General features: G+C 33.8%; 1 protein-coding gene across 3 annotated transcripts in view; it reads right to left on the bottom strand.

The window, feature by feature from the left end:
• The window catches only part of GLCE (glucuronic acid epimerase), an 87,798-nt gene that overhangs the window by 47,061 nt on the left and 15,904 nt on the right, over positions 1 to 24,833 (bottom strand). Inside the window, exons 1-2 of one of the 3 annotated variants that reach the window (XM_039865194.1) lie at positions 13,220 to 13,231; positions 3,794 to 3,884 (exon numbers count right to left, since the gene is read on the bottom strand). The exons of 1 other annotated variant lie outside the window; for it this stretch is intronic. The gene's annotated coding sequence lies outside the window, so the exon portion shown is untranslated. Of the gene's footprint in view, positions 1 to 3,793; positions 3,885 to 13,219; positions 13,232 to 24,833 lie in introns of those variants that run through there. One more of the 3 variants, XM_039865193.1, reaches the window with a different exon arrangement.

Here is a 24,833-nt window from a genome sequence, read left to right on the forward strand (position 1 = left end):
TGGGGCAGGGAATATACAAAGTGAGCCTGGAGCATCTTGTAGCACCAGAAACACACACACACACACACACACATTGCACCCTGAAAGGACACAAAAGCAAACTTCAAAGGGCTCCCAATGGCCAAACAATTTGAGCAACAAAATAAATAACAATAGCAGTGATTCTAATCCAGAGAATAAAATATCCATGAGTATGCAGACATAAATGATTAAATAAATGTAGAGAGAGACAACTCTAACAGATAAATTATAATTAATAAATGTAGAAAGAAGGAGTGGAATAGGAAATCACCATTAGAACATCAGAGTAATAATTGCTGCAGGCAAGACCCACCAATTAATGCTAAAATTAGTGGCCAAAAATTTAAGGAGAAATAGGATATTTGTGTAACCTCAATAAATGTTTTCCCCAAACATTTATTAATTAAGGGAAAAACAGTAACTTTACAGTGGAGCATTCTGGCAGACATCACCAAAATCAAGTGATCAGGGTTAACAACATCACCAGTAATGAGACATACTGACATCATGTAATCCCTGATACCATGCACTGAGAAGGATACATCACTTCTCTGTTATTCTTTCCCCAAATCTGTAAATTCATTCTAACTATGAGAAAACATTGGCGAAAACCAAATTGAATGACATTCTACAAAATACCTGACCTGTAGTCTTCCAAACTGTGAAAGTAATGAAGGACATAGAAAGACTGAGGAACTATCAGATATTGAAGAAGATGAAGGAAATATGACAAATAAATATGATGTGGGATCCTAGAAAAAGGACATTCGTGAAGAAATTGGTTGAAAGCCTAATAAAGTCTGTAGTGTAGTCGTCATTGTTGATTTTTCAGTTCTGATCACTGCACCAAGGTTATATAAGATATTAACATTAAAGGAAACTGAAGAATATACAAAAGCTCTGTTTTTAGAACTTACCTGTATATCTAAAATTATTTTTTAAAAAGTTATTTTTTAAAGGAAGCTTTAAAAAAACAGCCTTTATCCCTCTCTACTCTTTCAAATGTGTGCATATCTTTCTTGATAGCAAACTTTGTGAATAAAATTGTGTTTTTTCCTAAAAATATTATTTGGTAGAAAATAAAATGACTGTGTATAAAGAAAAGCTTTTAATAAATACATTAAAGTTTCTTTTAAAGAAAGTCCCACAGTGGTCAATTAAAGTAAGATTTTTATATATTATCTCCTGTGAGGATAAACCTTGGAGGTTCATTTCCAAACTAGTTTCTTTACTGCTCTAAAGGCTATACACTGATATTGATCAGGGTCTACAAAATTAACAAGTTGACTGCTATAGACTGAATATTTGTGTCACCCCAAAATTCATGTTGAAATCCTAACCCTCGAAGTGATGGTATTTCAAGGTAGGGCCTTAGGGATGTGATCAGGGCTCTGTCCTCATGAATAGAATTAGTGCCCTATAGAAGAGGCCCCAGCGAGCTCCCTCACCTCTTCTGCCATGTGAGGACACAGCAAAAAGATAATCATCTATGAATCAGAAAGCCAGCACCTTTATCTTGAATTTCCCAGCCTCCAGAACTGTGAGAAATAAATTTCCATTGATTACTAACTATCTAGTTATCTTATTTTGTTATGGCAACCTGAATGGACTAAGACATTAACATTCTTTTTTAGTCTGAATATGGTCAGAGATATGATCAGAAAAAAATTCTAAAACGAGTCTACATAAGTCCTTTCTTATCCAGCCATAACACCGTAGAAAAGCAGCATATTCAATTTAAAGAAGAAATTCTGCCCCCATCTTTAACTAATTTCAATGATACTGTCAAACTGGCAATGACTCAGTATTTGATTTTTAAAATATTTTATGTTGGCCTAGAAAAATCTAAGTTTGCATGGGAAATAATATGGAAGAAAAATATCAAAGTATGAACTTTTCTATAAGTTTATTTCTCCTTTTAAGTACCATATTGAAATATAAATCAGGGAAGATTTTTAAAAGATATCTTAAGATATGATTTTGATAGAAGCAAAAAGCTTTAGCAGTACCTTCTTATATCATCCATCATTTAAAAGGGAATTCTTATTTATAAGTCTCAGTCTATGAATCAGATAGGTGCTTCACAAATGCAATTCAGTTTAGACCACAGCTAAAAACACATAATGCTAAGGTGGCCTCATACAATTATTCAAGCTAACAAGAGTCCTATGAATTCTTTCTGCAGCTTAATTTTATCCATCTTTCATAACATAAATGTATAAGTACTCTAATTTTAAATCTATACTGATTTAAATATAAAATGTATGATAGTATAAAATGATGCAGACATTCTTACAAATAAATTCCCACATTTCCCCTTTAAAAAATAAATTTTAAAAAGTTTTAAATTTGCTTTATAAGAACACAAGCAAAGATACGTCACAGAAGCCTATTAGGAGTCCAAAAATATCTCAGGTTATGCATAACATAAAAGAGGCTGCTATTCAAATCAAATAGTTCTTAAGAGATGAAGATTTCAGAAATTTATTTTGTTAAAATTACATAGAAACTAGTAAAAAAAATCTTTTAAAGATTTTGATGTCCAAAACAAATTCAAAACAAAAGAGAAATTCCTTTATTTGATATTGCTTGGAAATCCTAATTTATATATCATGTTTAAAAAATGTTTTTATTCTTCAGCCAAGAGACTCCTGAGAAGCCTAGCAAACATTTTATAGACTCTCCAGGCTCAAATTTTAATTTCTCCTTCTGTCTTACGTTTTTTAAACACTCATAATTTTAGGAATCATAAACAGGTATAACTGATTCAATATAAACTTTGGAGAGAAACATAATTCAAACTTTAACCACTAAATGTAGTTTTATATCAGAATGTTTTCATTTAAAACTTCATATACTCTAAACTGCTATGTTACTAGGACGGATACTAAAAATACATAATTATTTTTCTCAAAATATTACTAGTTGTTTTTAAATTTACCAAGAAAATAAAATATAAATACATTAGTGTGAATATTATTTTAGAGCAAGAATAAGCCAGACTTTTATCACATAAACTTTTATTTTTGAAAATGTAAGCAAAATAAAGACTTCTACTTAGAAATAAGCACTTGGCATTTAGCTGCTCATAGCATTGTCTTATTTTAAAAACCAATAACTTCGGAAAATGAATACCTCTTCCTAAGAAATAATACAGACCCCCTCACTTCAAGAAGTCAGGCCTGGGGTAGGAGCATACATACTCATATGCATATTCAAATCTGTAATTAGTTTTCATACATGACAACATCTACAACTAAAATTGGTTAGCTATGACTTCACATATAATTACATAGCATAATAAGAACACCTAATTTAATCTTCTAGGCCAGCAAAATTTTCTTAAAGGGCCAGATTTTAGGCCTACAGGCCATACAGACACTGCTGCAACTAATAAACTCTACTACTATAGTGTTAAGGCAGCCACAGACAACTTTATGAATAGATGGACTATGTTCCAATTGACCTTTATTTACCAGGACAGGTGACTAGCCTATAGGCCATAATGTGCCAACTCTAGCACTAAGCAAACAAACCTGATTATCAATATATAACACCTTCAGTAAACATATAATCACATGTTCTCTTCATACCTAGAAGTTGTAACATGGACTATTAGCTACTCATATTATAAAGGAACCATGAAAATACTTTCTAAGGTCACACTCTAAGGTAGACTAAAAAGTTAAAATGTGTTAATAAAGCACACATTAAAATATCAGTTTGAAAATGTATACTGAGTATATGATTAAATTTTATTAAACAATCTTACCTTAATCAAATGAAAGAATCTAAACTCTAGCACATGTCTGGTTTCAAACTCAAAATATATTTGATCAAAACTTCAGTTTCTTCTCAACTTCCTGGAGGAACAAAATTAAAAACCTTTGAGTCAGGTTCCAGTACCGGATAAAATGGTATAATCAAGCTCCAACCTGTCTCTCTGAGTGAATGTACCTACAAGATCTGGATAGAATACATGGAGCAGCTACTTGAGGACTCTGAAATGTAAACAGCAGCAAGCAGATTAGATAAGACCAGAATCTTAAGTACCACAGAAAGAGCATTTTGTTTCCTAGCTGGTATCCTCCAGCCTGAATTTAACAGAGCCCAAAACCCAGAAGTAGGCATTAGCCCAGAGAAAGCTTGAGGAGAAGCCATCTAGTGCTGGCTCTAGGAGACAGAATGGGATCTCCTAACACAAGAAAGGCCTAGAAACAATGACACCCCAATAGCAAAGAGTACACCAAGCACCTAGACATCGGTCTCTAAACATCATTCTCCTATAAAAAACAAAGCATAACAGAGCTCCTTAGAGAAATGATTGACTGAAGGAGCAGCATGAAGAAAATACATAATGATCCTGGAGCATCTTGTAGTGCCAGAAATCAAAGAAGAACTAAAAAAAGGGTGAGGACATGTCAAAGGGACAATGGCAGGGGTCAACACTGAAATAATTTTAGCAACAAAAGTAATTGACATAGTATTGGATTATAAGCCAATGTATAAAATAAGTATATATTGATATAGAAGACTGAATGAATGAGTGAAGAATAGAAGTGACAAACTTCCTTACAGAAGAATTTCTAATAATATATAGATATATAGATACACCTCGATCAATAAAATGAAGCATAATCACTCCATCCCCTCGAGTGTAGGCTGGAATTAGTGATTCACTTCCAAAGAATAGGATACAAAAAGACAAAAATAATAACTTTACAGTGGGGAAACCTGGCAAACCATGATACCGTTACCTTAACCAAGTAATGGTATCACGTACTGCCCGACATGATGTGATGAGAAGGGCACTTCACTTTATTGTCTCTCTGATTGTCTTCCCTAAAACTCTTAATCTCAGTCTAATCATAAAAACAACAAACACAAATTGGGGGACATTTTACAAAATAGCTGACCAGTACTAATACTCAAAACTATCAAGGTCATAAAAAACCAGGAAAGACTGAGAAACTGCCACAGACCATAGGAGACTAAGGAGACATAACAGATGCAATGTGGAATCCTGAGTTGGATCCTGGAACAGAAAAGGAAGACTCATGGAAAATCTGGCAAAATCCAGGTTTAGAATTTGGAGTTTGGTTAATGTAAGTTACCAAGGTTGGTTTCTTGGTTTTGATAAACACGCTTGGTTTTGGTTTTATAAGATGTTATCATTATTGGAAGTTGGGTGAAAGATATACAAGAACTCTGTATTATCTTTGCAACGTTTCTATACATCTACAGTTACTGCAAAATAAAAGTTTCTATTAATTTTTTTAAATGGGCAAAAGACTCAAGCAGACCCTTCACCAAAGAGGATCTAGGTATCGCAAAAAGTGCATGACAAGAAATTCAACATCATTAGCCATTAGGAAAATGTAAATTAAAACCACTATCAGATCTCATGGCAAACTTATTAGAATGCCTAAAATTAAAATGACTGACCATACCAAGTGCTGGCAAGTAGGCATAACTACAACTATCATACATTGCTCATGGAAATACAAAGTGGTACAGCCACTTTAGAAAACAGTTTGGCAACTTCTTATAAAGTTAAATTATACACTTACCATATGATTCAGCAATCCCACCGCTATGCATTTACTCAAGAGAAATGAACTCACATTCACAAAAGCCTGTACACAAATGTTTACGGCTTCTATATCAAATAGCTAAAAATTTGAAACAAATCCAAGTCCTATGAATGAATGGATAAACAAACTGTAGAACATCCATACAACTGAATATTACTCAGCAATAAAAAGGAATGAAATATATACAAAACAATTTAGATAAATCTTAAGGTATTATGTTGAGTAAATGTATGTGTAACAGTCTTAAACGGCTACAAACTGTATGATCCCATTTAACAGTCATTTTTGAAAAAACAAAACTAAAATGGCATGGTCATTGCCAGGAGTTACTGGTGGGGTGGGGAAGATACATCTATAAAGGGATAGCATGAAGGAGTTTTATGAATTAATTGAACTGTTTGGATATTGACTGTGATGATGGTTACATGAATCTACAGACATGTTAAAATTCATCAAATGTGCACAGAAAAAGTTGATTTTACTGCATGTTCATTAAAAAAAATAAATTTCTGATATTTAAATAACCTTTACATCATCAAGGTTTTTCCAGAATATTTAGTTAGGATTTTATAGTCTGTAAAAATCTTCATTTATTCTGGCTACTTTTAAGATGAAAGAAGTGACAAATTTCTCAGCTCAGTCCTGACATGTAGAAACATTGGGGGATCAATAGCCTAAATGTTATTTCCTCTAGGCACTGCATCACCTGACAAAGGAATCTAATCTGCTAACAATCACAACCCCACTCAACTCAGAGTAAATACTGATCTCTACTTAATGGCATCATAAAAGAACTTCAATTGATCTTTTTTTTTTTTTTTTAAAGGAATACTGATTTATAGTTAGAGAATTCCAGTGAGGGGAAAAAATGTTTTGTGATTAATCTACTTCAAATGCATAAAGCTTTCTGAAAATAAAAAAGTAAAACATCATCATTTGCTTCCACCTTTATTATCAGGGAAAAAATTAGTTGTTTTATTTGAATAAGTACAAGGTGAGCCAACAATGTAAATCAAATAATATACTACTTCAGAATTAATTCCATTCTTCCATAACAGTTTATCTTACCTCAACTAAAACAGCAGTACTATAAGCTTCCATTATATACTATATATATACACAACACATTCAAATCCATATACCACAGAAATTAATTTAAATAAAAAACATAAGTACAAAGTCACTATCTTGAACACCTTTATCATATTATTTAATCTATTCAATTCCTAAGTTTATCTTAGGTATTTTTTTTTTTAAATCATATTCAGCCAAATATTTGTATTTAAGTGAAACTCAGTGATTACTTGTTTTTAAGGATACAACTGTTCTCAGTTATGCTAGTAAATTTAGCAACAACTCTACATTGCTATACTTTAAAAGAATCAGAGATTTTTTTTTGAAAAAAGGCCAATCTACAATTGTACTAATTTCAAATAAAAAAAAATTCCTGTGAGAAATAGTTTTTGCCTTAAGGCCTTTTGTTTTCCTAATATCACATTCGATTAGAAGTGAAATGGCTTGCTCCAAGAATTTTGATTTTCCCCATAAATAAATCTAGAAAAATAAATGACTTACATCTGGAACCTTATACTTTCTAATTGAAGCCATTTGTATGTAATCTCTCTAATAGTTCACTAAGGCCATTTTAGTTTTGACACCCATTAAAACATGCTTTTTCCTCCATCTAATCTTCTCAGTAGATGTTCAATTTACTAAACAGAGGCTGCTTTAATAATTCAAATCTGACTTCTAAAGGTGCAATGCACCTGTCAAAAGTTTTCAGTAAGTCAGTAAATTTCATCTGTCTCTCTATGGCACTGTAAGTAAGCCAATTCCAACTCCTTTATTTTAATGTCCATAACCATGGAGGGTTTTCTCCTTTCCCTTTCTTTTTAAAAGAATCAAAAGAACCTCAGTCATTTTTAATATTGCAGTATTTACTGATGTACTTCCAGCTTTCTTGAAAAATTTCCATTTAATAAGAATTTTTACATACAAGCTAAATCCAAACAGGGTGTTACTTTCTTAGACACTGAGGCATCAAAAAAAAGTTCACAGAAATCAACATTATCTGGTAACACCTTAAAGATTATAGTACTTTCAACCACCTTTGTAAAATAAAAGTAGCTATCACTTTCCTTCACCCAAGTTAGTATCATCCAAACTTAATATAACAACAGCCATCTCTACATAGGCAAATCAAATGAATTTTCCATCTACTATTCTAAAAGTTATTTTTCGGAAATGAAATTATGTATAAACATAGTTAGATTATTTGTTTGAAGACATAAAAAGTCATATTGATAAGAAATTATCTGTTAAAAATGTTAAATTGCCAAAGAATCATGAAGGAATTTTGAGTGGAGAACTGGATATATATTGAAACTAAGGTGCCCTAAGACCCCATGTGACATTCACACTTTGTAGGCTAAACTTGTGTTACAAGTATATTTAGCCACTCTACCCAGTTCTAACAAAAAGTTCTGTAATAGTGAAGTTTGAAATTAATGCCTGGGTAGATTATCTATAAATCTCATATACCTATGCTTACCCTAATCTGTCATTACTAAAGTTTCTCACTGCTGCTTTGGTAAACTAAAAAATATAGAATTGTAACCTTGACCATCACTGAAAAAATTAAAGATTATCTTTAGAAGTCTTTGAACAATTGATAAGAATCCTGCAGTTTTTCCATAAAGTGTAGACTGACACTCAGCACTCAGTGGGAGCACAACATGGAATTATATATGAGGAAGACAAAGTCTCTAAGAGTAGTAAAACAAACAAACAAAAACAAAAACAGATAGTAAATCTTTTAAATTTTTTTTAAAGTACCCATCTGATGCAGGATGGGGCAAATCCTCCCAAGTGGGGACTCAAGGCTGGCACCAAGAGAGAAAGGGTGAGGATGCTTGACTGCATGCAGGAAAAAATTCTAGTGCACCCCAGAGTTAGAGACAAAAGGAAAGTTCATTAGAGAAGGAATAATGCTCCACAGACAGAGCGTCGTCTCCTCTCAGAGACTTACTGAGAGATGAGAGACAGAGAGAGTTTCCAAGTGTTTAGGGAATTCAGTTTATATGTCATTCTTAGTTTCTACGAATTATAAAGACTGTGTTTACCTGTTTTCCTTTGATGGCATGGGTATGTAGCATGAAAGGTATAGGTATGAAGTGTGAAAGGCAATCTTAGCCTTTGTTCTATAGATTCCCCATGGTTTGGCCATAGGGAATGAAAAGTTTGGTTTATTTTGTGTAGGGTACAACTTCAAGACTGTTTTCCCTTCACAGAATGGGTATGAGAGTAAATGGTTTGTTAGCAATCCCAGCAGGAATCTTCCTTTGTTCCGGCAGCACATTGCAGGCTCTGAATACAGCTTGGTTTAACATTTAGTTCTCATGCCTCTTCCCTACATCTCATCCACAGAAAAGCCATACTGAGAAGTTTGTTTTAATGTGCCTCTGAGTTGGCAATTCTTCACTATCTATTGATGAACACTGGTTTAAAGCAACTGTTGATTATTTTTTAATTGGATAAATATTTTCTGGCTATTGAATGCAGGGGGGCGGGGAGTTAAAGTTTATACATCGTATAAAGTAAAGTTTATACAATGACAGCACGTTTAAGCTACCTTTAGTACTTTAGAGTTTTACTAAGAAAAATAAAGTGAAGTACATGATAATTCTTAAGACTTTTAAAAAAATTCTTCAGCAGGTATCTGATTAAATCTTAAATTGTAATCTGAGTCTGAATTACTGAACTCAAAATTCTTCACTGCTTTTGGAGTAGAACGTAGAAGAAAAGAGAGCTAAATTCCTAACACAAAGGAAAAATAAAGTAAGCCTTTGTTAACAGTATCTGTTGAGCATCTAGTATGTAAAATGCTATTGTAGGTAGGGTAAGGAAAGGGCCAAAACAAAGAACACTAGTACCTGCTTTAAAAGAACTTATGTAAATATAAAATACACAATGGATCTTTTTATAAAGAAAGCATTGCTCTATTTGCCTTGCTTGTTTTTATAAGTATACTGCTATATACTTAAGGGCATGGACCATGCCTTGTCTTGTTCACCGCAACAACCCTAGTACCTATTGCAATGCCTATCACAAAGGACTCAAAAATTATTTGTTGGATAAATGAAGACTTTCAATAGTTATATCAATACTGACACTTGGCTTCCTTGACTCCAGGAACCTAGGCCCCTCTGACAGAGAATAACAGCCATCCAAATATATCCTTGCCTTTCCCCACTATCCGCTCCCAGCTCCAACCCCCCGCCCCAACAATTATTCCCCAGCCTAGTTTTCCTTAAATGGCAAAAAGGACTTTCAGTTTATAATTAAGGTTAAGGACACTGAGATGGGGGAGATTATCCTAGATTATTGAGGTGGGCCCAATCACATGAGTCTTTTAAAGAGGAAGAGTGTGAAAATAAGAAGGTGGGTGAGAGAGATGAGATGGAAGGAGGAGGAGATACTGGAAGTGTTAAAGGGACTTGACCTGTAGGTGCTGACTTTGAAAATGGAAGAAGGCAGCCCACAAGTGAAGGACTGAGTAAGGGTGGTATTTAGGGGCTGGGAAGGGCCTTCATCTGACAGCCAGCAAGACAACTGTGATTTAAGCCCTCTAACTGCAAGGAAAAGAATCCTGTCCTAGAGCCTCCAGAAAGGAATAACACCATTTCAAAATTTTGATTTTAGCCCTGTGGGACCCCTGTGTTATCCTACTAACCTACAAAACTGTAAGATAACAAATTTCTGTTGTTTAAGCCATTAAGTCTGTAGTGATTTGCTATGACAGCAATAGAAAACTAATACATGCCCTTTAACCTCTACTCTAGCAATCTGAATATATAGCCTCTTGCTATTGGCCTGCCATTACTTCAACAAAAGATCTAAAACTCTTAAATGCTTTAATCTGACCACAATCTCCTATTTTTAACTCTTCTACTTCACACTTTTCACATCTGTCATTATGAAGGAAAGATATTGTTTTAAAGAATGAATATCTTAAAACAAAATGAATTAGTATTTTCTAGTTACAACGTTTAGTAAACACTGTGCCAAAGAGTACATGATAGCCCCACAGAATGGTTATACTCAAACTGCAAAATTTCTCATTCTTTGCAACACAGAGAACCAAAAACGAGCAGAGAAAAGTGTTATTAAACAATCCAGTGTGTCAAATCCTGATTAACTTACTTTCAAAGGAAAAGCCTTTTGTTTTTAAACTTGGAACAATTTCTTTGCCTCTTTATATTTATACACTTGCTCTAAAATATTAAAAACCTCATAAACAATCTGTTTAATAGTAATTAGAATTTTATCTAGTTAAAACAACAGCAGAGCATGCCACAACACAGATGGCAGAAGACTCCTTGCCTGATCAGTGTCAAATAACTGTTCTCCTATTTAATGATTAAGAAGAATTTTGTTGCAGGCTATCTCATTTACAAAATATACACTATGAGTGAAAGGATAGCTTTATTAAGAAAGCCTTTGCTCAGCAGAACTATTGGCTATTCTCAATGTAAAGATTTTTTTTCCTTACTGCACAGAGAAAAACTAGCTAAATATATGATTAAAGAATCAGAATGGATGTAAGTCTGTACTATTATTGATTTTACTCTGGTTCCAAGTCCTTATGCACACTAATTCCTTTTGGGGCAGGTTCCCGAACTTGGAGCTTTTAAAAATCCCAATGCTAAAGTTCTATCCCATTCCAATTAAATCAGAATGTCTGGGGATGGGATAGGCATCAGTATTTTTAAAGATTCCTAAGTGGTTCCAGTATGGTTTATTCTTAGCAATGTGGCATGGTACAGTGCATTGAATAGAATCAGGCGGCCTAGAATCTGGCACTGGCTCTTCCACCAGCAAGTTTGGCTACATCGTTGGTGGCCATTTCCTCATCTGTAAAAAGATAAGATTAGACAAGTTATTTCTAATATCTAACATGTTATGAGTCTAAGATGAGATTCCCTAGTTATCTTCTAAAGATTAAATTGCCTCAAACAGTTAAACTGTGCAAAAAATAAAAATATAAAAATCCATGATATTTATTCCAGCCTGCTAAAAGCTTATTTTTATAAGGAAAGATGATTATCTTACAGTAGGGATCGAATTTAACTATACTTCAATGGCATAGATTTTGATATATCATTATGTCTATCCAGGTCATAAAATGGCATATGTGTTCGGAAAAACTGGGAAGATTGAATTATCTCAAAATATACCTAGCTCTTAGAATACTTCTTGAATTTCCATTAAATTATATACTGCATATATTCTAATTTTCTTAAATAGTATTCCTGGTTTCATTTAGGTCCTAAACAAATAAAATGATTTTAACTTTTTACTAATATTAACTTATTTCATTAAGGCAGGTCATTAATGACACCAGGAACATGGGTTGAAAGAATCTTTTGTAGTAAGTTGTTTGAAATACTCAAACTGAATTTGTACCCTTGGTCAGCCCTATTACAAAGACATGCTACCAGTTATGAGGGTGCATGGGAAAAAGTTAGTTTACTGAACAAATTAAGCATTTTATAGCACCAGGGTATGAGGACTGGGCAGCAGAATTCTAAGATGCACTGCCAATGATCCCTACTCAGTGGCATTCACATGCTTGTGTAATGTCCTGTTCCTCTTAGTGTAGGCTGGGCCTAGTGACTTCCTTCTAAAGGACAAAAGTGATGGGATGTTACTTCTCTGATTAGCTTATAAAAGATTGTGATGTCCTTCTTGCTGGCACTTTTTCTTGCCCTCTCACTTACTTGTTTCGATCTTGACTACTTGCTCTAAGGGAGATGCTCTAGATGCTCTATGGAGAGATCTATGTGGCAAAGAATCAAGAGAGGCCTCTGACCAACAGCCTAATAAGGAAATGAATCCCACCAACAACCATCTGAATGAGCTAGGAAGTGGATTCATCCACAACAAGCCTTTAGATGGGCTGCAGGCCCAGTTAACTCACTGAATGTAGACTTGTAAGATACCCACTTAAGCTGTTTCAGTATTCCTCACCCAGTGTGAGATAATAAATGTTGTTTTGAGCTGCTAAGTTTTGAGATAATTTACTATGTAGCAATAGATAATTAATATAGGCACATAGCAATGAATAAAAACACTTTACTAAAGGAACCAAGAGTTGAATAATGGGTAGGATCAAAGTATCAACAATCTAGTATCGGGTGAGATGTTTTAGGTGCTTTGACTGAAGTACACATATGGAAGGTATAGAGGGGACATAAGAAAGGTTATGTATTTGGAGAGGCACAGGCACTGACATATTCTTTAAAAGGGAGAAATGTGAGTTACAAGCATTAAAGTATGAAATATAATGGTCAGTTTGTAAAACTACAGGTAGTCCAGTAAGGCTGGAGCATAGAGGGAAGAGATAATCATTCATCATCCAACTTTAAGTGTACGCAAGCATTTACAGGTAGCATAAGAGTCAAAGAGGGCTCTAGTATTGTATATAGCATAATTTTAACTATATTAGTATAGTAAACTCTCAACCTCCACTAGACTATAGATCATTTTATTATGGAATAATATCAATGATTATGAAAAAACTGGTCCATGCTCCAAGACAGGACCTGGACAGGGTCAACCTTTCCACCTGTACACTAGATCCCTTCCACTTATTCAAGGAAATTGCTCCAGCAATTATCATGCCACTGCATTGTCAAATATTCCCTCTCTACTGGATCATTCTCAGTCTATATTTAAAAACAAAAATAAACTCCCTTCCCTGAACTCTACATACCATGTGTGCATAGCTCCCCCTCTATAAAATTCTGAAGTGTTATCTACACTCACCATCTTCATATGGGTCTCCCATTTTCTTGAATCCACATCAGCCAGGGTTTTGCTCCACCTATCTGCCAAACTTACACTTTTTAAAGTCATAATGACTTCTACATTGAGAAATACAATGATCAATTCTGTCTCCTCTTACTTTACCTACAACCAGCAGCTGACTAAACAATAGCACCTTCTTTGAAATACTTTATTGATCCCAGAACATCCCTTTCTCCTGGGTTTCATCTTTCTCATTCTCTTTTACTGGTTCCTCATTTTTCTATACTCTAAATATAGAATGTTATAGATCTCAGTCCTTAGACCTCTTCTCTCTTCTGTGATACTGTGATTTATAATAAATAGATATATTTGGTCTTCATCCCCATTTCTGGAAAAGAGCTCTTAAAACCCTTGGAATTACACAAGGAGGGAGTGGTTGCAACCTCTGAGCTATAGCTGGTGGGTCAGAAGCATAGGTGAGAATCTGGACTCGAGATTGAAATCTGAAGTAGGAGGGTGGGAGGAGAACAGTATTATGAGACTGAGCCTTAACCTGAGAAATCTGATGCTATCTCTAAACAGATAGTGTCAGAATCAAGTTGAACTGTAAGACACCCAGTGGGTGTCCAAGAATTGCTTGGTGTGGGGAAAAACCTACATACTAGAATTGGGTACATAATAGTACTTTCATTTACACTCATTCCTGAGGTGGAAGGCTTAAATACCATCTACCAACTGATGACTCCCAAAATTATTTATAAACAAACAGTCTAGTCCTCTCTTCATCCTCTAATACATTCAACTATCTACTCAACATTTTTTACTTGGACATTTCATATGTATTTCTTAACATGTTCTAAACCATACTCCTGATTAATCTCACCACCATTCCATCCACAAACCTGCTCCTCTCCCACAATCTTCCCCATCTTAATAAATAACAACTGTAAGCGTCCAGTAACTCTGGCCAAAAATCTAGTGTTACACTTGCTTCCCCTCTCTCTCTTTCTCTTCTCCCTTTTATGTCTCATCCATGTTGGCTTTACTTTTAAAATAGAATCCAACCATTTTTCATCATGTCCACTGCTACCAAGCTCACATGGATATTGCCAATAGTCTCCTAAATGATCTATTTCTGCCTCAAACTCCCATTCACCCACCAATGGTGATCCTTTTTAAAAAATAAGTCAGGTCATGTGATCATTCTGCTCAAAACTGCAATAACTTCTTTTTTCAGATTAAAAGACAAAATTTCCACAAAGTTCCATTAACTAGCTACCACTATCTTTCTGTCTTCATCAACTATTCTCCCCTAGGCTCACTCCACTCCATCACACTAGCCAACTCATTGTTCCTTGAATACACTAGGCACACATTTTCCTTAGAGCAGCTGAACTTGCTTTACCTTAAAACAGGAATGCTCTAGACTGCACCTCAAGGGAACCTCAAATGTTCCCTTCTCTCTTATCTTTCCTCCTCCAGTCGACATGTCTCCCAACAGTCCCCATCCCCTTTCCCTCCTTTATTTTTCTCAACAGTATATACTGCTATCTGGCATACTATGTATTTTATTTGTTATTCTGTCTCCCTTCACTAAAATGTAAGCTCATAAGGGCAGGAATTTTTGTCTATTTTATTTACTGTAATATACTGTTGTAGAATAGTGACTGAAACCAGTAGGCACTGTATCAATGTTTTGTGAATGACTGGGCCAACCAAGAGGATTCTCTTGCTGATACATTCTAATATTGTAGAGTAATCTGAATAATTTCAAAGGTACAAAATATTTCATTCATATTTCAATCATTGTGATTTATGTTCTGACAGATTTAACTCCTTAAGTATACTCATACACAGATTCCCCTCAATGTATACTAATTAGGAGGGGAAGGGTAGTCCAGAATCATTGTAGACAAGAAGCAATCACGTTAATTTTAAAAAACAACTTTGCACAGATGATCTAAAGTGGAAAATTCATTGTAATATTTCATAAAACATAACTGTTAAGGATCTGCAAAGTATAGGAGAAGAGGATGAGTAAGAATCTTAATCAAATTCTAGAAGAAGAGTAAGAATCTTAATCAAATTCTACTAGTACCCCCCCAAAAAAAAAAGAGAGAGAGAGAGAGACCAGAACACTTTAAGGAGCCTTTATGAATTTTTCACAAGTAATTTCTAACCCTTGAAAAAGATAATATCCTGTGTTTTCCATCCATTTTCCAAACCACATATACTTCATTTTCTTTTTTAGACTATCAGTAATAAAAGAAACTTAGATGAAACAATATTTAAACAGTTTCTAAAAGAATAGGACTTGAAAGAGCTGAGATAAATTTCTAAATATTATTTTTAAATTTGTATTTGTATAGTGTTTTACACATTTTCCACAGTGCTATTACATCTTTATTATGATCTTCATATTGACTTGTACCATAAGCAGGCAGAGATAATCACATCCTCCCCCACCTCCCACATACTTCACACATTTACAGATAGACATAATTGAGTCTCAAAGAGATTAACTGACTTACCCAAAGTTAATAAGCTATAAGTGGTTCAACTTGGAATATAACTTATTTCAAATCATAACTCCACTGTTTTCTATCACATGTTACCTAACTCAGTGCTTAAAGAAAGGTATCGCTGTGTAAGTCTACAAAGATTTGACTGCCTTTCTGCCTCAACAACTAGAAACTAGAAACTAGACAAAAAATAGGAAACAACTATTTTCTGACACTGAACAAAAGCCACACAAACCTGTGATCCCAGACTATTTCCTCAAAAGAGCAATAAATGAAAGAATCCTCCATCTTTCTGTCTACCTTTTCCAGACAATGGTACAGAGAAGGGTAATCCCAAAAGAACTCAGCAATTTTAGTGATCTGTGGGACAGACAGTATCAGTAGTCTAAATATGTTCAGTAGAAGCATGAAAACAAAAGAGGTGGGCAACGATGGACAAAATAATGGCTGAGACAATTTAAATTTGTTGAAAAATAACAACTTGTAGTTCCAAGAAGCTCAAGGAATTTCAAGAAAAATAAACACAAACACATATTCACAAATATCTATAATGCACATCATAAACAAATTACTGAACAGAGTGATAAAAACCTTAAAAGCAGCCAGAGGAAACAATGGGACAAAGAGAAGAATTATCACAGATTTCTTCTCAGAACGTACAGAAGACAACAAAATAAAATCTTTAAAGTGCACTAAGGAAAAAACAAGACAATCTGGTATGCAAAAAGAGTTAACATAGCAAGCTCAAGACTTCTATCCTTAGAAAGGCTGGACTGAAAGGTTAGCCTTTGGCTGGTGTCTGTGAACGTGGATTTGGGGAAGGTTTCTAACATTCCCTAATTAAGAAAGGTGGTTTACTGTGCCTGAAGTGTTTGTGCAAACAATACGGTTTATGATAAACACCTGCTTTCCTTCTGGGAGTCTGGAATTTTGGTACATGCTAGACAGAGGGTGCCTATGTGAACAACCCTCAGTAAAAACTTGGGCACTCAATCTCTGAGTTTCCCTGTAAGATAACATTTCACAAGTGCTGTCACAATTTATTGTTGGAATAATTAAACATGTCCTGTGTAACTATACTGAGATGCTCCGAAGCTTGTGCTTTGTTTCCTCCAGACTTCGCCTACGCATTTTTTCCCTTTGCTAATTTGGCCTTGCATCCTTTTGCTGTAATAAATCACGAGTACGACCATAGTCTCAGTCTTCAGAGTCCTAGCAAACCACCAAACCCGAAGACAGTCCTGGAGACTCTCAACACACTATAATTCAGTACCTAGCAAAAATATCTTTCCGAAATGTTGATAATACTTTTTCTGACAAAAGCTGAGAGAATTTATCAACAGACTTGCACTATTAAAAATATTAGATTTTTTGCAGAAGAAAAATGATACTCAACAAAAACATGAATCTATACAAAAGGAATGAAAAGCACTAAAATAGAAAGTATGAAAATAAACTAACTATATTTTCTTTCTTATTTTAAAAATTTTTATAAGAAAACTGTTTAAAGCAAAAAATAGTAGCAATCTATTATAGGGTTTGTAACATACATGGAAGTAAAATGTATAACAACATTTGGACAAAGGATGGAATAAGGACAATGAAAATATACTGCACCTGAACTCACATTATACATGAAGTGGTATAATATTATTTGTAGGAAGACTGTGATAATAACAAAAAAGGTTAAAATTAAAAGACTATAAAGATATACCAAGTAACACTAATCTAAAGAGAGCTGGAGTAGCTACATTAATATCAGAAAAAGTACACTTCATAGCAAAGACTATTATGAGGGATAAATAGGTCATTTCATAATGATAAAGGAATCAATTCATCAAGAAGATATAAGAATCCTAAACTAATAACAGTTTCATAATACATAGAGCAAAAACTGATAGAATTTCAAGGAAGAACAGACAAATCCACAATTATTATGAGAGATTTAAACACTCCTCTGTCAAATACTGATAGAACAAGTAGACAGAAAAGTAGTAACACAGCAGACTTGAATAATATCTTCAACCAAGTGGAATAAACTGACACTTATAGAACATTCCACCCAACAACAGCAGAATACACATTCTTTTCAAGTACACATAGACTACCTTCTGAGCCATAAAACCATCCTCAATAAATTTTAATTTAAATCATACAAAGTATATCCTTTGATCACATTGCACTTAAATTAAAGTTGGAACATCTAAAAAATTTCCAAACATCTGGAAACAACACACTTTTAAATCTTAGAAAAGTGGCTCTGAAATCAATGACCTAAGCTTCTACCTTAGGAAATTATTAAAAGATCAAATTAAACCTAAGCGGTAAAGTGTTTCCTCCTTTTCTGTAAGAAAAGTAAGCAAAAGAAAACAGAAAAGGAAAAAACAAGATAGAAAAACAAAAGACAGCAAAACAGGAAATAGAAAAAGCCCAAGAGACAAAAAGCTAATTCTTTGAGATCAGTAAAATGTAAAATAGTAAAGACAATTTGGAAGACAGTTCGGCAGTTTCTTAGAAAACTAACCATATTCTTACCATATAGTCCAGCAATCATGCTCTTTGTTACTGACAAAAATGAGTTGAAAACCTCTATCTATACCTGCACTTGGATATTTACAGCAGGCTTATTCATAATTATCAAAAGTTGAAAGCAACCAAGATGTCCTTCAGTTAGGTGAATGGATAAACTATGATATATCCAGACAATGGAAATTATTCAATGCTAAAAAGAAATGAGCTATCAAAAGATATAAAGGAAGCTTAAGTGCATATTACAAAGTAAAGGAAGCCAATGTGAAAAGCCTACACACCAACTATATGATCCCAACTATATGACATTCTGAAAAAGGCAAAACTATGAAGACAGTAAAGATCAGTGGTGGCCAGAGGTTAGTGGGGAGGGAGAGGTGAATATGTGGAACACAGGATTTTAGGGCAGTGAAACTACTCTGCATGATGATATAATGGTGAATACATGTCATTAAATATTTGTCCAAACCCAGAGAGTGTACAACACCAAGAGCACCAAGAGTGAACCCTAATGCAAACTATGGACTTTGGATGATAATGATTTGTTAAAGTAGGTTCATCAATTTTAACAAATATAACACTCTGGTGGGGATGTTGATTATGGGGGAGGCTATGTATGTACGGAAGAAGGGAGGATATGGGAACTCTGCACTTTCTACTCAATTCTGTTGTGAATCTAAAACTTCTCTTAAAAACTAAAGTCTATTTAAAAATTAAAAAGAAAAGTCAATGAAACCAAAAGCTGGTTCTTTGAGGTCAGTAATACTGATAAACCTTTAGCCAGACTAGTTGTGGGGGGAAAAGGGGAAAAAACAACATACCAGTATCAAAAATAAAAGTGAGAAAATAGATACTAAAAGATGAATAATAAAGAAATGTTATGAACAACTTTATGTCAATAAATTTAATAACTCAGACAAAAAAAATTCCTTGAAAGACAAACTACTTAAGAAAAAATTATCAGAATAACCCTATATCAAAAATATTAGAATTGTAGTTTAAAATCTTCCCATAAAGGGAACCCCAGGCCTAACTGGCTTCACTGGTGAATGCTACAAAAATTTAAGGAAGAAATAATATCAATACTAAAAAAAAATCAAGAAAATTGAAAAAGGAGGGAACATTTCTCAACTCATTCTACACAGCCCACACTACCTTGATTATTAATACGAAAAAAGACATTCAAAGAAAACTAAGGACCAAATCTCCCATAAATATAGATGCAAAAATTCTTAACATTTCTATAAATCGAATACAATTTAAAGTATAAACATCATGACTGAGTAGTGTTTTTATGAGAATAGCAAGGTTGCTTTATCATTTAAAAAATAAATCAATGTAAAAAAAAGAAACTTTTAAATAAATTCTATTCCTTAATGTAGTACCCATGTTCTCATTTTCTTATTCTTTAAACTGTACACTTCTTTTAGCTCATTTCTTCATTTGCAAAAGAAAATAACATTTTCCTCAAAGAAGAGTTGTAGTAATTAAATGAGGTAGGTATGAAAAATGTAATGAAGGTAGGGTGAGAGAGGGAGGGAGAGTGGAATTCCTCCATTAGAGTAATTCTGAGTTTACTTAATCTCTGAATTTCAATGTTTTCTTTTGTAAAATGGAGACACTAATACTTTCTCATCAGGTTGGAGGAATAATAAAGTGACATAAATGTTAGGTACTTGGTAACAAAGCCAACATATACTAGTTTCCCTCTCCCTTCAGTGCCTTTATACAGTATCTCCAATATAACAGAAAAATCCAATATGATAGATAATAACAACTAGCTCAAAACAAAAAGGTGAATGATATCAATTCAAGAGGTATATATACTTTGTTTCACCAATAGTAATAAGATATAGAAAAACTCTACTTAATACTCTACAGTTTAACACTCAGACTCCACATCTACATTATACATGAAGAATATATTAAATAGTATTTTAAAAATCAAATTCCTTAGTGTCTAGTGTCATCTTAATTTCATTCAACGCCAATATGAGGTTTTACTCTTCAGAGTTCTCAGCAATGAAATGTGACATCCCATTTGGTAATAACAAACAAACTCCAACCGCATTTCTGTGTGAAATCTCACGGTTATTCAAAAGAATAATGCTCCAAGAAAGGAAAAGAACAGAGTGCACATGAGAGAAGTCAATAACCTGAATAAATAAATGTATCCATCACACCCTGCAAACCACATAAAGCGCTATAGTTTACAATTTGCTCCATAGTTGATATCTTCAAAAACAGCTTTAACCAAAACCAGGGCAAAAATCTGAAGAAAAAGATTCTGGGGAATACTTCAAAAGTAGCTATTAGGTTACACTAACTAGAATCAAGCATTCACATAGCTGTTAGGTAAAATGTATTTCTTTTATTCATTAAGAATCTAACTTCAAAAAAAAAAAAAAGCTGGACATCACCTTCTGATATATCTTGAATACTCAGAATCTATTTTTTTAAGATCAGAATCTCCCATGTTATTTGTTTCCTCCTTTTAACTGCCTACTCTTTAATTAGTGTAATATTAAAAATAATTTAAAATTGTGTGCTACTCTATACTTTTCATATTTCTTTCACATCATTTTAACTCCCATAAACAATTTGGTGAGAAGACAGGGAGTATTATCTCAGCCTATGGAGAAGACAGCTGAAGGTCTGAGAGATAAAGTGATTTGCCCAGGATCACACATAGCTGGAAAGCAGAGAAGCTAGAATTAATTAGAACCTTAATCATAACCCAGCTCACTTTCTACTTTATCACAATGCTTCAGGCAACATTTGAAGAAAGAAAAGAGATACAAATCAAATCACTTAAGTCTCTATGTAAATGATAGCTAAGTCAATTATATGGAGGTGAAAGAGGTTAAAAATTATTGGTTACAAGGAGATACAGATTCCAATTTGCCAACTATTCCAATCTTTTCACTATCCCAACATTCTTTTCTTAAAGAAAGGAATGCTTAATAATTGCTACATTGCTTTATATGACAGAAAGCTCTGAACATGGGCAATTAAACCAGTAAAATATGAATAAGCATATTTTGACTCACTATGAAAGTATAACAAAAAAAGAATGGATAAAAAACCTCAGAGCACTAAGACACAACCAAAGGAGACATTATGACTGCCTGCTCCAAAATCCATTCTGCAACTCCAAGTGGCAGCAACTTGGAGAACTGACTTCAGCTCATGGGTGGGTCTATCCTCAATGCCTGAAATTGGTTCAGAAATGTGGAATCATGCCAATGAGATAAGAAAAGAGGTTTTCTGGTAGCTTCTGGTTGTTTGTCCTTTCTGCTAAGAGAACGCCAGACTTTTTCTTCCTTGCAGAACATATGGTTCCTTCCTGGCAACCATTATACAACTACAAGGAAGATCCTGCCTTGGTATAAAGCCAGCATTATGGATGACAGAGTGGAACAATGCAAAGAATATGAATCTTTGGTGTCTTCATTAAAGTACTGAATAACTAATCCTAAAGTCCACTGTGCCTCTGGACTTCCAGTTCTGCTAAGCTAACAAATTTCCATATTATATAAGGCTGTCTGAATTAGGCCTTCTGATACAGCTGGAAGAGGCCTAACTAAAACAGACATGTTGATAATACATCTGCAGTTATATACCAAGCTTCCCATCTTTCTTGAAGATTTTAGCTGCTTGCTCATTATACCCTCTCCAACATTATTACTTGATTACACTTGAGCATCTCAACATGCATACACACAATATACCTCATTGTCTCCCAGCCTACACTCTCATATTAATGAATACACTATGCCCAGCCCTTGGATGGGAGAGCTCTATGTACCAAGTCACCAGGTTCTCTGACACACTCAGGGCAGTTACCCAAACAAAATGAGCAACAGTTTGGTAAGTGACACAGAGAGACTAAATTAAATAGAGTGATTTTGGATGTAAGAGCGAACATATTCATGGCAAATCGAACCATGTGCAACTCGAGGTTATGGGGTAACAGACACTATGAGTAAGCAGAGTGACCTAGAGGGCAGAAAAAAAGAAGAATGGAGCAGGCATTTGTGGCACCAAGAGAAAAGAAGAGAGTTGGAGTCGATATCTACCTGAATGTCTCCCATGAAGCACAGTTATATTCTATTTTCAGTATTCGGTTACTGGTAAAATTACTGGTTTAACAACAGGGAAATGGCTTATTTCCTGTAACTTTAGATAATGCTATATTAGACAAACACTAAAAAAAAAAAACTTGCTTTAAGAAATGTTTTATTACATGTAAAAATGTTCACGAATATTGGCGAAAAACTATAAAAAGTATACATGCATAATGATACCTTTTGTTTGTTTATGTAAACATAAAGAAATAATACACAGAAAAAATAATACGAAAAAACAAACCCACTAGCATATAAAAGGTTGGTTTTGGAGGTAGAAAATATGGTCGATTTTTATTTTCTACAAGCATGTTTAAGTTAACTGGTAATAAAATTAACATTGCAAAAAACAGGTGGGGTTACAGAAGGCAAAATGTAAATACTTTAATTCAATTACACACAGATGTGTGGTTATTTAAATACTGTCATATCACTAGCAGACCACTAAGCTACTGGAACAGAGGTATTAATGACCATACATGACAAAGAACAAAGTCTTTGCAAAAATATTTAGAAAAGTAACTAAAAAACAAAAACTAAACTCCATGAAAAGCAGCAACAATAAATTCCAGGATGGTGAGAGAATCTGTTCTCCAGACTTACTATAATATTAAAAACATCCAATTTTTAATAAAAAAGAATTATGAGGCATGTGAAGTAACAAAATATACGATCCACTCAGAAGAAAAAATTATCCCTGAGAAAGGCCTTTAGACATATTAGACTTTTAATCAATTGTCTTAAGCATGTTCAAAGACCTTAAAGAAATCATAGACAAGGAACTAAAGGAAACCATGAGAATGAGGTCTCACCAAATAAAGAATACTAATAAAAAGATACTAGTAATAAAAAAGAACCAAGTGAAAATTCTGAAACTGAAAAGTATAATAACCGAAATAAAAAATTTACTGGAAGGGTTTGACAGAAGATTTGAGCAGAAAAATAAAAATTGGCCAACTTGAAAATAGGTCAATTGAAACTTGAAGATAGCTCTATTATGTCTTTTTGTTGTTGAGTTGTAAGAGTTGTTTATATATTCTAGATACTAGATCCTTGTCAGATATATGATTTGAAAATATTTTCTCCCATTCTCTGTAGGTTCTCTTTTCACTTTCTGGATAGTATCGTTTGATGCACAATTTTTTTTATTTTGGTAAAGTCTAATTGATCTATTTTTTCTTTTTGGCACAAGGTCACCTAACTATAACTAGAACCCAGTTTTCCTAAATCCCCTCTCACTGTTTTTCTTATAAACTATAAGAAACTTCCATAACAGGTTTCAGTAATGAATGTCCTGATCAAAAGAGTGGGTGTGCTAGATTATTCTATCTTAAAAATCTAACATGTTTCAACAGTGATTAAAATCTAAGTTTTATATTTTATTTAAAAAAAAAAAACAACTCACTGTCACTGCTGCTATTCAAACATTGTACTGGAAGTTCTACCTAGAGCAATTAGGCAAGACAAAAGAAATGAAAGGCATCAAATTGGAAAGAAGTAAAACTAGCTCTATTTGCAGATGACATGACCTGATACATAGAAAATCCTAATGACTCTACAAGAAAAAATAGTAAAGCTAATAAACAAATTTGGCAAAGCTGCAGGATACAAGATCAACAAATGAAAATTAGTTGTATTTCTACACACTGGCAATGAACTGAAAAGAAAATTAATAAAACAATTTCATTCGTAATAGCTTCAAAAAAATAAAAATAAAACAGGAATAAATTTAACCAAAGAGGCGCAAGACTTAGACACTGAAAGTGACAAAAGATTGTTGAAATTCAAGATCTAAATAAATGGAAAGACATCCCATGTTCATATATGAGTAGGCTTAAAATTGCTAAAATGGTAATATTCCCCAAAACGATCTACTGACTCAATGCAATCCCTAGCAAAATCTCAACAATTGTTTTTGCAGAAATGGAAAAAGTGATCTGTAAATTCCTATAGAATTGCAAGGGATTCCAAACAACGAAAACAATTTTGGGGAAAAAAAGTTAGAGGGCTCTTAACTTTTAAAATAAAAACAGTTTTCTATTTTGAAATGTACTAAAGCTACAGTAACTGTGCAGTACTGGCATAAAGATAACATATAGATCAATGAAAGAGATCTGAGAGTCTAGAAATAAACTCATTCATCTATGGTGAATGGATTTTTAACATGGATGCCAAGACTATCAACAGGGAAAGAATACATTTTCAACAAATAGTGTTGGGATAGTTGGATA

Source organism: Pteropus medius, unplaced genomic scaffold (genome assembly GCF_902729225.1).
Source record: "Pteropus medius unplaced genomic scaffold, Ma_sr-lr_union100, whole genome shotgun sequence".
Lineage (NCBI taxonomy): Eukaryota > Metazoa > Chordata > Mammalia > Chiroptera > Pteropodidae > Pteropus > Pteropus medius.